The following is a 13146-nucleotide window of genomic DNA, read 5'->3' as shown; positions in this document are numbered from 1 at the left end:
TGGTAACAGGATAGACAAAATATTGTACCACCGATCAAAAAATGTTTCAAATATTCTTGTATGACATCATTAAGATTGCATCTTCTAATATGTTGTTCTTAAAGTATTGTTTGTTTTGATTTGCTTATGTAGAGGGTTGTTTGAATAAGTAACTTTTAATAAATTTTTCAATTTCAAAATTCGACATTTTTTGAAAATGACCCATATAACTAGTAGAAAAAGTCCATGGCTACAAAATTTACTAGTTTTTTTTGTCCGATGTTAGTAATTTATGTCCCCAGACTAATTTTCCTAGGAATTTTAGTCCATGTCATTAATATTCCTAGGTAAAAACGTCCATGTCCTCTTTATAGGAAAAATATTAATGAATCAAATCATTTACGTTTAAACAATGGAAACTTATGAGTTTTGTATTTATATTTTTAATAAAATGTACTATGTCCCCAGACTAATTTTCCTAGGAAATCATGTCCATGTCATTAATATTCCTAGGTAAAATCGTCCATGCCCTTTTGTTTTTAAAGGTAAATAAAAATGTTATATTTTGATATTGTTATAAAGAGTTGTGTATCAATTCTTTTAATAAAGTTTATGTTCCCAGACTAATTTTCCCAGGAAATTTTGTCCATGGATTAATATTCCTAGGTAAATTCGTCCATGTCCTGTAATCTAAAAGGAATGTTTTAATGAAACAAATTATTTACATGGAAATGCAATTTTTATGTTTTTAGATATTGTTCGGATCAAGAGCTCGGGCATTAAAAATTAAATGAAATGTATGTCCCAGGACTAATACACCTTATCGCTAATCCCGGCTGACCCGGCCGCTTGAACTTTTGACGCAAACAACAATCACTTTTCCATTGTGGCGTCAGATATTTTGTTCTATGACGTCAAAATTTAAAGGGAACCTGTGTGATTTCTAGTAATGGCGGACAAATAGCGATAAGGTGTATTTTCCTAGGAAATCATGTCCATGTCAATAATATTGCTAAGTAAAATGTCAGACCTGTATTTTAAAAGATAAACATAAATGTTATGTTTCAATATTCAGTTTTAGAGTTGTGTTATAATATATCAATACAATTGATGTCCTCAGACTAATTTTCCTAGGAAAATTGTGTCCATGTCAATAATTTTCCTAGGTAAAATCGTCCATGACCTTTATTTTAAAAGATCATTATAAATGTTATGTTTCAATATTCGGTTATAGAGTTGTGTATTAATATTTATCAAAATCTATGTCCCCAGACTTAATTTCCTAGGACATCCTGTCCATGTCATTAACATTCCTAGGTTATAACGCCACTTTCCTTTATTTTAGTTGGAATAAAATAAGGAAATTTTCAAATCTTAACTAAAAATATGGTCTGTTTTTATTTTCAATAATTGTTGTAATATGATAAAAATTACTAGTATAACGTCTTAGGAAAATTTTACCTTGAAAAATAAGTTCCAGACATATTTTACTACCTAGGAAAATTTGTCCTGGGACTTACGTTCCTAGTAAAATAATGATCATGGACTTGATTTCCTAGGGAAAAAAAATCTGGCGGACAGATTTTACTACCGGACCAAATTTACTGTTACATTTTCACCACTGAACACCACCGCATAACGTGGAACACCACCGAACACCCTAACATTTTTTTTTTATCTTGTATCGTTATAAATTTGACCTTAATATATTTTTTTAGTTATTAATTTTCAACAAATAATAAGTTTAAGAGACCAAATTATATGGATTGATTTGACCACTGACAACATGCCATGGTCGTAACTCTACATAATAATCCATGAGACCATGCATTGATTTGACCACTCACAACATGCCATGGTCTTCTCTCTACATAATTATCCATGAGACCATGGATTAATTTGAATACCCACAACATGCCATGGTCCTCACTCTACATTTTTATCCATGAGACAATGACTTGATATGTCCACTCACAACATGTCATGGTCTTATTTCTTCTTAATTGTCCATGAGACCATGACTTTATTTGACCACTCACAACATGCCATGGTCTTATCTCTGCATTATTATCTATAAGACCATGGATTGATATGTCCACTCACAACATGTCATGGTCTTATTTCTTCATAATAATCCATGAGACCATGGATTGATTTGACCACTCACAACATGCCATGGTCTTATCTTTACATAATTATCCACGAGACCATGGATTGATTTGAATACCCACAACATGCCATGGTCCTCATTCTACATTTTTATCCATGAGACAATGACTTGATATGTCCACTCACAACGTGTCATGGTCTTATTTTTTCATAATTGTCCATGAGACCATGGAATGATTTGACCACTCAAAACATGCCATCGTCTTATCTCTACATTATTATCTATAAGACCATGGATTGATATGTCCAATCACAACATGTCATGGTCTTATTTCTTCATAATAATCCATGAGACCATGGATTGATTTGACCACTGACAACATGCCATGGTCTTATCTTTACATTAAAATCCATGAGACCATGGATTGATCTGACCACTCACAACATGTTATGGTCTTATTTCTTCATAATTGTCAATGATACAATGGATTGATTTGACCACTCACAACATGCCATGGTCTTAACTCTACATATTAATTACTTCACAGTTTTTTAATCTACATTTGTTAAGGTCTAGACAAAAGTTTCCATTCTGTGTTTGTTTTGTAGACCTATCCTTATTTGTCTTATAATTACACCATTTAACTTTGAAATAAGATGCTTGGAAAATACTGTATTTGTTTATTTTTGAATGTCTGGAAGTACCTATCAGCCACGTTTGCCTATTCTCCAGGACCCAACACATCGTGTTTCTGCAGTACAGAATAGGACAAACTCTATAATATTCCGTGTCTCATATGAAGGGTGGATGCTTCATCAGGGGTTCTGACCCAATCCTTCATATTGTACTAAGCTTTGACTACCGATCATTTCTTCTTTTTGGCGCCCAGGAAATATGGCTTTAGATTGATTGGAGCATATCAATTTTATGTAGTTTTTTATATGCATATTCTCATGGCAAAATGGAGGTCAGGATTGGTTTTAATGATTTTGATTTTGGTCGTTCAGTATTAATAAATTGCTTTAACAATAACCCTTATAATGTAAGAAAATCCAGAAGACATTATGACAGCGCTTCTGTTTAGTCTAGTTTTCTTTCGTTCCTGCCTAGCTCGAAGAATATTTTTGCGCTATTAAAAAGAATTTCTTATTAAGGGAGAAAAATACAGTTCTGTTTCTATTGTTTAACCCTATATTTTTGTTTGTCATCTTGAGAATGAAAAAAAACCAAAGCAGTTCAACAAAACAGTTGTTTGTTTGGATCTATAATATACGAAGTACTCTATGTGGAAATACAATGCAATAAATGTTTTAAAACAGTTTTAACATGTCTTTATTTTATAAGGCAAACCGTTGTTTATATGTAGAGATTGTAAGTTGGATGTTTTTGTAAGTCTTAACCTGTACAGTTTTGAGCAGATAGTTATACATGTATACTGAAAGGAGTAGGGACATAAGGCCCGCTTTTAGTCCAAGAAAATTAAGAGTTTGATAACTGTTTCAAATTTGCACATAGTGTTTGGAAATGCAAAAGGTCATGAAATATAAATAACTAGAGACTCTAAAGATGCTGTGTCGCTCACCTTGGGGTATGTGCATATTAAACAATGGACACAGATGGATTCATGACAAAATTGTGTTTTGGTGATGTTGATGTGTTTGTAGATATTATTTACCTGAACACATTTGCTGTTAACAATATATCTATCTATAATCTCACCAAACATAAAGTTGATGCGCACATACATTTCCAATCTAAAACATACTTAAAATTTGAAAAAAAACATGAAAAATCACAAATTTTTATTACAAAATATGTAAATTTAGTTTTGGTTTGTTGCCATGGTGACTCATTTAATGTGAAATTTGTTTTTATTTTCTGAGAGTAAATTAAGATTAAGAATGGTAACTTTTACATTTGAAGTAATTTTTAAGCAAAAAAGAGCATTATTGCCCTTACTCCTTTTAGTCTTACTTTCAAAGAAATATCTGGTGTGCTTAGTCAGTCTAGTCACTTTAATTAAAATCCATCATCTTGGTCCTAAATATTTTCTATATTATTTCAATGTCATAATAAAGTACGCAAATAATTTAAATGAATGTGTACTGTGAAATTTTAAACCCTGGACGGTCCGTGTATATCTGCGTCCATTCGTTTTTCGTTTTGAAATATCAAAAACAAAAAACAAAAAACGAAAGTGTTTTCATTTTTCGTTTTTGATTTCATAAAAACCAAAATGAAAAACAAAAGTGTTTTCATTTTTCGTTTTTGATTTCTTAAAAAACCAAAACGAAAAACGAAAGTGTTTTCATTTTTCGTTTTTGATTTCTTAAAAACCAAAATGAAAAACAAAAGTGTTTTCGTTTTTCGTTTTTGATTTCACAAACAAAAAACAAAAACAAAAGTATTTTCATTTTTCAATTTTGATTTCACAAAAACAAAAAACGAAAAACGAAAGTGTATTTATGTTATCTTTCCAACACAGTTTAATTGTCATTCAAAAAATGACAATGTTGTCATTTGTCATTCATTTAAAGTATACATGCAAAGCGGTTGTCAGATCAATACTACTTTAATCGAAGATAATGTCGACGGATGCAAAAGTCTTTAGCAATCGGAACAATATGGGTGCGTGAACTTTATTACTTTTAAGTTTAGAAAGGTCGATCCAAGATTATTAGAATTGATGACCAAGATCCATCTGCCAGTATTTTACGAACTACGAGGACGATAATGTGTTTTGCTCGATCAAATTTTTAAAATTTCCGCAATTTCACAATTCAAACTGGGATATTAAATTGGTTTGTCATAAGGAGCCTATAGGAAGGTATTAATTTTGCTTATTTGTGAAGACTATAAGGTGACATTAACTAGAGGTCGTTGATGGGGGATTATGGAATTGAGGATAGTGGACAAAAATATAAATAATAGAGACAATGGACCAAGAAATAAATAAAATAGCTAGAATAATGGTGTTAAAATGTAATGATAAGAGAATAATTGTCAAAAAGTATAAAGAATAGAGAAATATGGCATAAAATATCAAAGAATACAGAAATTAAAAACCCCGAATCCAGACCATCATACTAGTTACCTTAATGCACGTTAGTTTGTCTCTGGGAGATTGCTATTGGTTATCATACGGTTTCTCTTTATTTCTATGTCTATTAATTGAGAAGCATGCTTTCATTATTTACCAACATTTTACATATCACATTATAAAAAAGACTATTATTTTGCAAACTTTGTGGACCTCAGTTACCCACCCTACCCCATCATTACATAAAAGTTAATAAACAAATGTTTACGGAAATACTTCTGTCCGAATAATGTGTAAAGGGGAGCTTGGTAGCTGATGTCTGTTGGAGAAAAAAATCAAGGTTGCTGTTTAGCTTATTTTTTTTCAAAGATAGGTCCAAAGTTGGGGTCGAACACCGAACCCCATCCTTACTGAAAATGTAATAAAAATTGTCCTCACTAGGTGCAAAGGGAAGCTGGGTAGTTGGGGTCTACAGTAGAAAAATCCAGGGTGTTGTTCTGCTTAGTTTTTTTTTCTAAAGTAGGTCTAAAGTTGAGGTCGTATACCCTACAAAAACCCTTACCAGACAGTTAATAAAAAAATTCTGCGGCAATACTTTTATCTGCTTTGGGTGAAAACGTAAGCTAGAGATCTAGGGCCTACTTGATCAAAATTACAAGTTAATTTATAGCACGGATTAATCTGTTTTAAGCTAATAAATAATTTACTTGCCCACCATACTTTGAATACAAAAAAACAAACCTTTTGTCCAGTCATATTTAAGCGAAATCCACTAGTTCAGAGGTAGAATGTTTTGTAAAAACAGTTTTGTGTGGCAAAAAAAAGTTAAAGCACGAGTGCAACTTTCTTTTCTTTTAATGCAGAATTATTATTACTTTTCATGAACTATTTGACAGGATGCCGATAATAAGGAAAGCTATTTCACCCAATAGTGCAATTTTGCCATCATTAAAAAAATCATAATTATTTACGATTCTATGAACACTCCAAGTGTTGACTATTTAAAATGTAAAGCGGGCAGTACGCTGTGTAATATATCGAAAGCGATTGATTTTGGCTTTATGTAACTAATAATAACATAAGATGACGTATGTTTCATTATAATTCGTTATTCTGATTGGCTAACTGCACATCTCATGTTACATTACACAACGAAAATCATTATTCATGATGACACGAGGTCCCATAATAAAGTGCAAAGGTGAATTTAATAAAAACTTGATAAAAATCGTGTTTTCATGATCCTAGCTAAAACATGTAATTATAAATATTGAATGCTTCTTTTTGTAACTTCATAGGGTTGTAAAAGCGTTGACCGTGCGTACATTTTCAGAATGAAGCGCTTCCGCTTTTCATACAAAATGTATTTCGGTCATCACTTTACACCTCAATGAAGTAACAAAAAAAAGCATTCAATTCTTAAATAAACCAGAAATGAAATTTTAAAATTCATTGAAAAGTGTCTTTGACTGCTTAATTATATTTTAAAAACTGATGATATAGTGATTATATATTAATAAAAACATTTTAAGTACGTTTGAGTCTTATGCAATATTTGTTTTTATATATTTGAAAACTGACTGCTACCGACTGGTTGCTTGAGCCTGGTCTCACAAACTCCGCATTTTCATTACAGTCGATTACATTGAGTGTGTAGACAAAGGTAATATCTTTGGATCGCTTGTTTGTTAGCTGAACTATGAAGTAACTAGGTAAGGTATACCACCCTCCTGTAGAAGGAGCCTAGTCCTACAGACAGATTGATTGGTTATTTGTCGAACTAGTCTACTCTTAAAGGAGGGTAGTTTACCTAACCTAATAATACAAGCAAGCTAACCAAGGATATGCTACCTTTTCTACACACTCAGTGCAATCGGCTGTAACTTTTTTACATTACAGGTTGCAACACCTTGCCAAATCATTAGGTTCCAATAAACGTTTGGAAAATTTAGTTAATGTGCTTTCCCATAGGGTTTTATGCAGAACAATTATCTATTATGGAAACTTGCAAAAACAATATCAAAATCGAAATCTAAGTGAACAATGAAGTTACTCACATTAAAAAAGGTTGAGACATTGAAAGCCAAATATTTTTTTTTATTCTTGCGTGTCTTATTATAATGAGACGGTAATTTTAGAGTTTACAAAGAAATTTAATATTAAGACAAACATTAATAACGAGTTGCATTGGTGAAATTAACACTACAATACAAATTTTTGCTTGTAGTAAAATGATCAATGAATGAATGAATCAATAAATCAATCAATCAATCAATCAATCAATTGATCAATCAATAAAATTGAGAATGGAAATAAAAAATGTGTCAAAAAAACAACAGTCAGCCTAACCAAAGAGCACAGCCGAAGACCACCAATGAGTCTTCAACACAACGAGAAAATCCCGCAACCAGAGGCGGGCTTCAGCTGGTCTCTAAATAAAAATATATACTAGTAATGTGAAAATGGACGTCACACTTAACTTAGACAAAAAAAAAACATAAAAAAACTAACAAAGATCAGAGTCTACTGTCTTGGGACAGGCGCAAAAATACGGCGGGGCTAAACATGCTTTGTTAGATCTCAACCCTTCCGCTATACAATTATATCTAGTTCATGTAGAATAAACAAACACACACCAATATGCACAGAGAAACTCAGTTTAAAAGAAATCCGAGTCCGATGACAAAATAGTAAACAAAAGAAACTACACAAAACGAATATGATTCATAAATAAACAAAGAACTACTAGCAGTAACTGAGATGCCAGCTCCAGACCCCAATCAAAAATATCGAAGAATATATAGATATAAGAAGATGTGCATGGTATGAGTGCCAATGAGACAACTCTCCATCCAAGTCACAGTGTGTAGAAGGAAACTATTATAGGTTAAAGTACCCTCTTCAACACGAATCCTTGGCTCACACCGAATAGCAAGTTATAAGGATCCTCCAAAATGACTAATGTAAAACCATTCAAACGGGAAAACTAAAGGTCTAAACTCTATATATAACTAGAGGCTCTAAAGAGCCTGTGTCGCTCACCTTGGTCTATGTGTTTTTGTGATGGTGATGTGTTCGTAGATCTTACTCTACAAAACATTGTTGATGCTTACAATTATCTCTATCTATAATGAACTTAGCCTAGTAGTTTCAGTGGAAAATATTTTGTAAAAATGTACAAATTTATGAAATTGTTAAAAATTTACTATAAAGGTCAATTACTCCTTAAGGGGTCAATTGACCATTTTCGTCATGTTGACTTATTTGTAGGTCTTACTTTGCTGTACATTATTGATGTTTACAGTTTATCTCTATCTATAATAATATTCAAGAAAATAACCAAAAGCTGCAAAATTTTCTTAAAATTACCAATTCAGGGGCAGCAACATAACAACAGGTTGTCTGATTCATCTGAAAATTTCAGGGCAGATAGATAATGACCTAATAAACAATGTTACCCCATGTCAGATTTGCTCTTAATGCTTTGATTTCTGAGATATAAGCCAAAATCTTCATTTTACTCATTTGTTCTATTTTTATACGTGGCGACCATCTTGGTTAGTGGGCAAGGTCACCGGACACATTTGTTATACTAGATATCCCTATGATGATGGTGGCTAAGTTTGGTTGAATTTGGCTCAGTAGTTTCAGATGAGAAGATTTTTGTAAAAGTTACGACGACGGACGACGGACGCCAAGATTTAAGAAAAGCTCACTTGACACTTCGGGCCAGGTGAGCTAAAAAACGAGAAGCGAGAACGACATCAACAAACGACAACTACTGTTTTTTGTGTGATTTTTTTTATTACTAGACCAAATATTTCATGACTTTTTATTATCTAGGACTGTATTTTTGATTAACAATTGATAACCAAGTTTAATAAAATCATATGTGTGTATAGCAAACATATTAACTTTGGCTTGAAAGACGTCTATTTAATTGTTTTTGACTCGCTCTGCTCGGTCGGAAAAATTGACAAGAATAAAATCCTAGTAAGATTGAACGCGTTCGTTCAACAATCTTATTAAAATTAATATATATATTAATTTTCTAATATATATATTAATTTTCTAATATATATATTAATTTTCTAATATATATATTAATTTTCTAATATATATATTAATTTTCTAATATATATATTAATTTTCTCATACACATAAGTATTACGAAATCAGAGATATACATTTTGATTAGATTAGTTCGTCTAATTTACAAATGTAGTGTTATCTGTAGTAAATTTACTGACTTCTTTAATAAAGGATTTGAATAAGAATGTGTCCATACCACATAAATGCCCCACTCGCACTATCATTTTCCATGTCTAGTGGACCGTGGAATTGAGGGTCAGAACTCTATATTTGGCATTGAAATTAAAAAGATCATATGATATAGAATATGTGTACTGAGTTTCAAAAAAAATATATCTGTACATTAACTTCAAAGAGATGTGCTTTTTTTCTGAGACAAGTGCTTGTGACAATCCAAAAGAACTTGCAGTCATTCGATGTTCAGTACTTCAGTACTTTGATTGTTTGAAAAGGAGGTAAAAATACCCTGCCACATTCGGTATGTGTTTTTGTTAGACCTTTTTTTTCCTTCTGTTTTGTATCGATCTCATACGTTAAGCCCTTTTCCACTGATTTGTATAGTTTGTTCTTATGCTGTTAAGAATACAATACCGTATGTTTTTTCTCATTGTTGAAGATTATATGGTTGCCTATATATAATTGCTTACATCCACTACATTTGAACTTTGTTGGATAGTTGACTCATTTGCATTAATACCAAATCTCCTTATCAAAAGTTGAGGGGTGTGTGTGTTTCTTTGGAAAATTTCAATGTTTTTCTCCCAGGTCACCCAGTTTGAATAGAATATTTTGACATTTTGCTGTGCTCTTGGATTTGAGTTAAGAGCCAATCAAAGCTCACGGCCTGTTGGTGGGTAGTTGATGACTATATGGTAAGCTCTGGATGTCTTTTTGAGTATTGCATACGGTGATTTGGGGATGTCTTCATGCCATGCATTGTCCCATTACTTTATATATACAGCTTATCAGTCAACCTGATCTATCAAAGTAGCTCTCCTCGCCTTTTGTATAGTCAGACGAAAAACAAGATATAAACTGACTTAGCTTGGTATATACATGTTTATTTAATATACTCATATAAATATAAAAAAGAAGATATGGTATGATTGTCAATGAGACAACTCTCCACAAGAGACCAACATAACACAGAAATTATCAACTATAGGTTATCGTACGGCCTTCAACAATGAGCAAAGCCCATACCGCATAGTCAGATATAAAAGGCCCCGAAATGACAATGTAAAACAATTCAAACAAGAAAACTAACGGCCTAATTTATGCACAAAAATTGAACGAAAAACAAAAATGTTACACACAAACAAACAACCACTGAATTACAGGCTCCTGACTTGGAACAGGCACATACATTTTGAATGTGGCGGGGTTAAACATGTTAGCGGGATCCCAAATTCAAGTCAAATTGATATTTTAAAACAACATAAAAGTTAAAAAGTGTAAAAAAAAAATATTTTAATAAATGTTGAAAATATTATTGTGTTTGTGAGTGGAAAACTACTTAAAATTGTAGAAATATTCAAAAGTAGCTCTCGCGTTTTTGTTCTGCGGCTACGTTAACGGAACATCAATCAAATTATCGATCTTCATGACTATGGCTTCAATATTTACAGTAATGGTATAAAATATCATATTCTGCTTGTCGTAGACTCAAAAAGACTTCAAGTTGGAATAGATCTACGAAGACTAAAGAACGTCCAGATATTGTTCGGAAGATGTTTTGAGAAATCTCGATGCGACCGGACAAGTAAAATTAAACTGTTACAGTATATTACAGAACACAAAACTGGCTATCTTTGCTGTAAATACAAGTTAAAAACATGACATGGTTTACATTAAAGCTAAAAATCCCAATCCCACGGCATCAAATAATTAAAAAAAAACATACGACCTTCAACATTGGAGGTCTAAACTAGCATAGAGCCGTGTCCAGGTCCGAAATAGAAAATAAAGAGATGTGGAGTAAATGTACACGGGACAAAATCGCACACAATATACAGAAAAAATACAAATTATTAATGAACAGGGCTTTTATGCCTGTTCTTCATCTTGAAAGGAGCTGGAGGGTCTTCAACGAGGAACTAGACCATTATACAAAAGTAACATAGGTTAGTGCTTCGGACTATACAAAAACATAAGTTTCTGGTTCGATCACCGTTCCGGTGAGAAAATTTCCAATCCACTATTGATAAATATGTTTAAACTAACAATAGCCACACACTTGACTTTGTGGATTACATTATTTCTTTCATCATCCTACATATGTCTTTTGATATTGTTCATACATGTAAATACTAAAAGTCTTACACTGTATCTATATATTTTGCTCCGAGACCAGAACATAATAAAATAGATAAATTAAAACTTGCGCTTTAGATTAAGAAAGGGTTTGTAAGATTTTGTATCATTTTTTCCAGTTCTTCTAAAGTCCTTGAGCCCTTCCCTCGCCAACAATATATGGTTTACTTTATTTGTAAAAGAGTAGTACGCTACAATATTATCATCTTAGATTAACCTCTCCAAACTTAAAAGTAAAGATCACGCACCCTTATTGTTTAGATTGATAAAGACTTTTGCATCCGTCGACATTATCTTTGATTAAAGTAGTATTGATCTGACAACCGCTTTGCATGTATACTTTAACGACCTTTAAATGAATGACAAATGACAACATTGTCATTTTTTGAATGACAATTAAACTGTGTTGGAAAGATAACATAAATACACTTTCGTTTTTCGTTTTTTGTTTTTGTGAAATCAAAAATGAAAAATGAAAACACTTTCATTTTTCGATTTTAGTTTTTGAGAAATCAAAATTGAAAAATGAAAATACTTTTGTTTTTCGTTTTTTGTTTGTGAAATCAAAAACGAAAAATGAAAACACTTTCGTTTTTCGTTTTGGTTTTTAAGAAATCAAAAACGAAAAATGAAAACACTTTTGTTTTTCATTTTGGTTTTTATGAAATCAAAAACGAAAAATGAAAACACTTTCGTTTTTTGTTTTTTGTTTTTGATATTTCAAAACGAAAAACGAATGGACGCAGATATACACGGACCCTGGACACACTTTTTTTTTAAATTTAGGACATTGAAAAATGAACCACTGTCAAAAAATATAGCACTGTAATTGGACGAAGACTACTGATATGTTTGTGTTTGTAGTAAAATAACTATTTGAAATACAGAAAACTGTTCCAAATTTCAGCACTCCTTGCATTATGAAGTTTAGGGTTTGTTGGGAAAAACATTTGAAATACAAAAGACTGTTTCGTAATGTCAGAACTCCTTGACTTATGAATTTTTGGGTTTGTGGGAAAAAAACTTTTTGAACTACTGTTCCATAATCTCAGCACTTATTTTCTTATGAATTTTTGGGTTTGTGGTATCAAAGTAAGAACAAAATTGATGAGAAATATCTGATGCCAAACATGATTACAAAAAATAATCTGATAATGAAAATCCTTTGTAACTTGATTCTAAAAAAAAATAACATTTTCGAAATCATTTTTTTATTGGAAACATCTGCTATATTGTATCAAGTTTTATTGATATATACATACATGTAGCATATGCCGTGTGCGTGTCGACAACACTGGTATTGTATGACAAACACGCACAAAAACAAAATTTAGATAATACATACACGTAGATTAGAAATCTACTTAAAAAACCTGTAGAACATTTTGTACTTTCGAAATCATATATTTTATATCATGAAAAGCTTAAGGAGATGTGGTTTGATTGCCAATGAGACAAATATCCATCAGGTCGAAATGGATTAAGCATGCTATTTTATTTTCAGAAACATTATAAATAGTATTGGACACAAAGTTTTCTCTTCTAGACACAGGAGAATTGTAGATTTTCACAGTAAAATCACTTATATATAAATACTTTAAATCGATCAAAT

The sequence above is a fragment of the Mytilus galloprovincialis genome, chromosome 4, assembly GCF_965363235.1.
Source record: "Mytilus galloprovincialis chromosome 4, xbMytGall1.hap1.1, whole genome shotgun sequence".
In the NCBI taxonomy this organism is placed as follows: domain Eukaryota; kingdom Metazoa; phylum Mollusca; class Bivalvia; order Mytilida; family Mytilidae; genus Mytilus; species Mytilus galloprovincialis.
Note: the sequence above shows the minus strand (reverse complement) of the source record.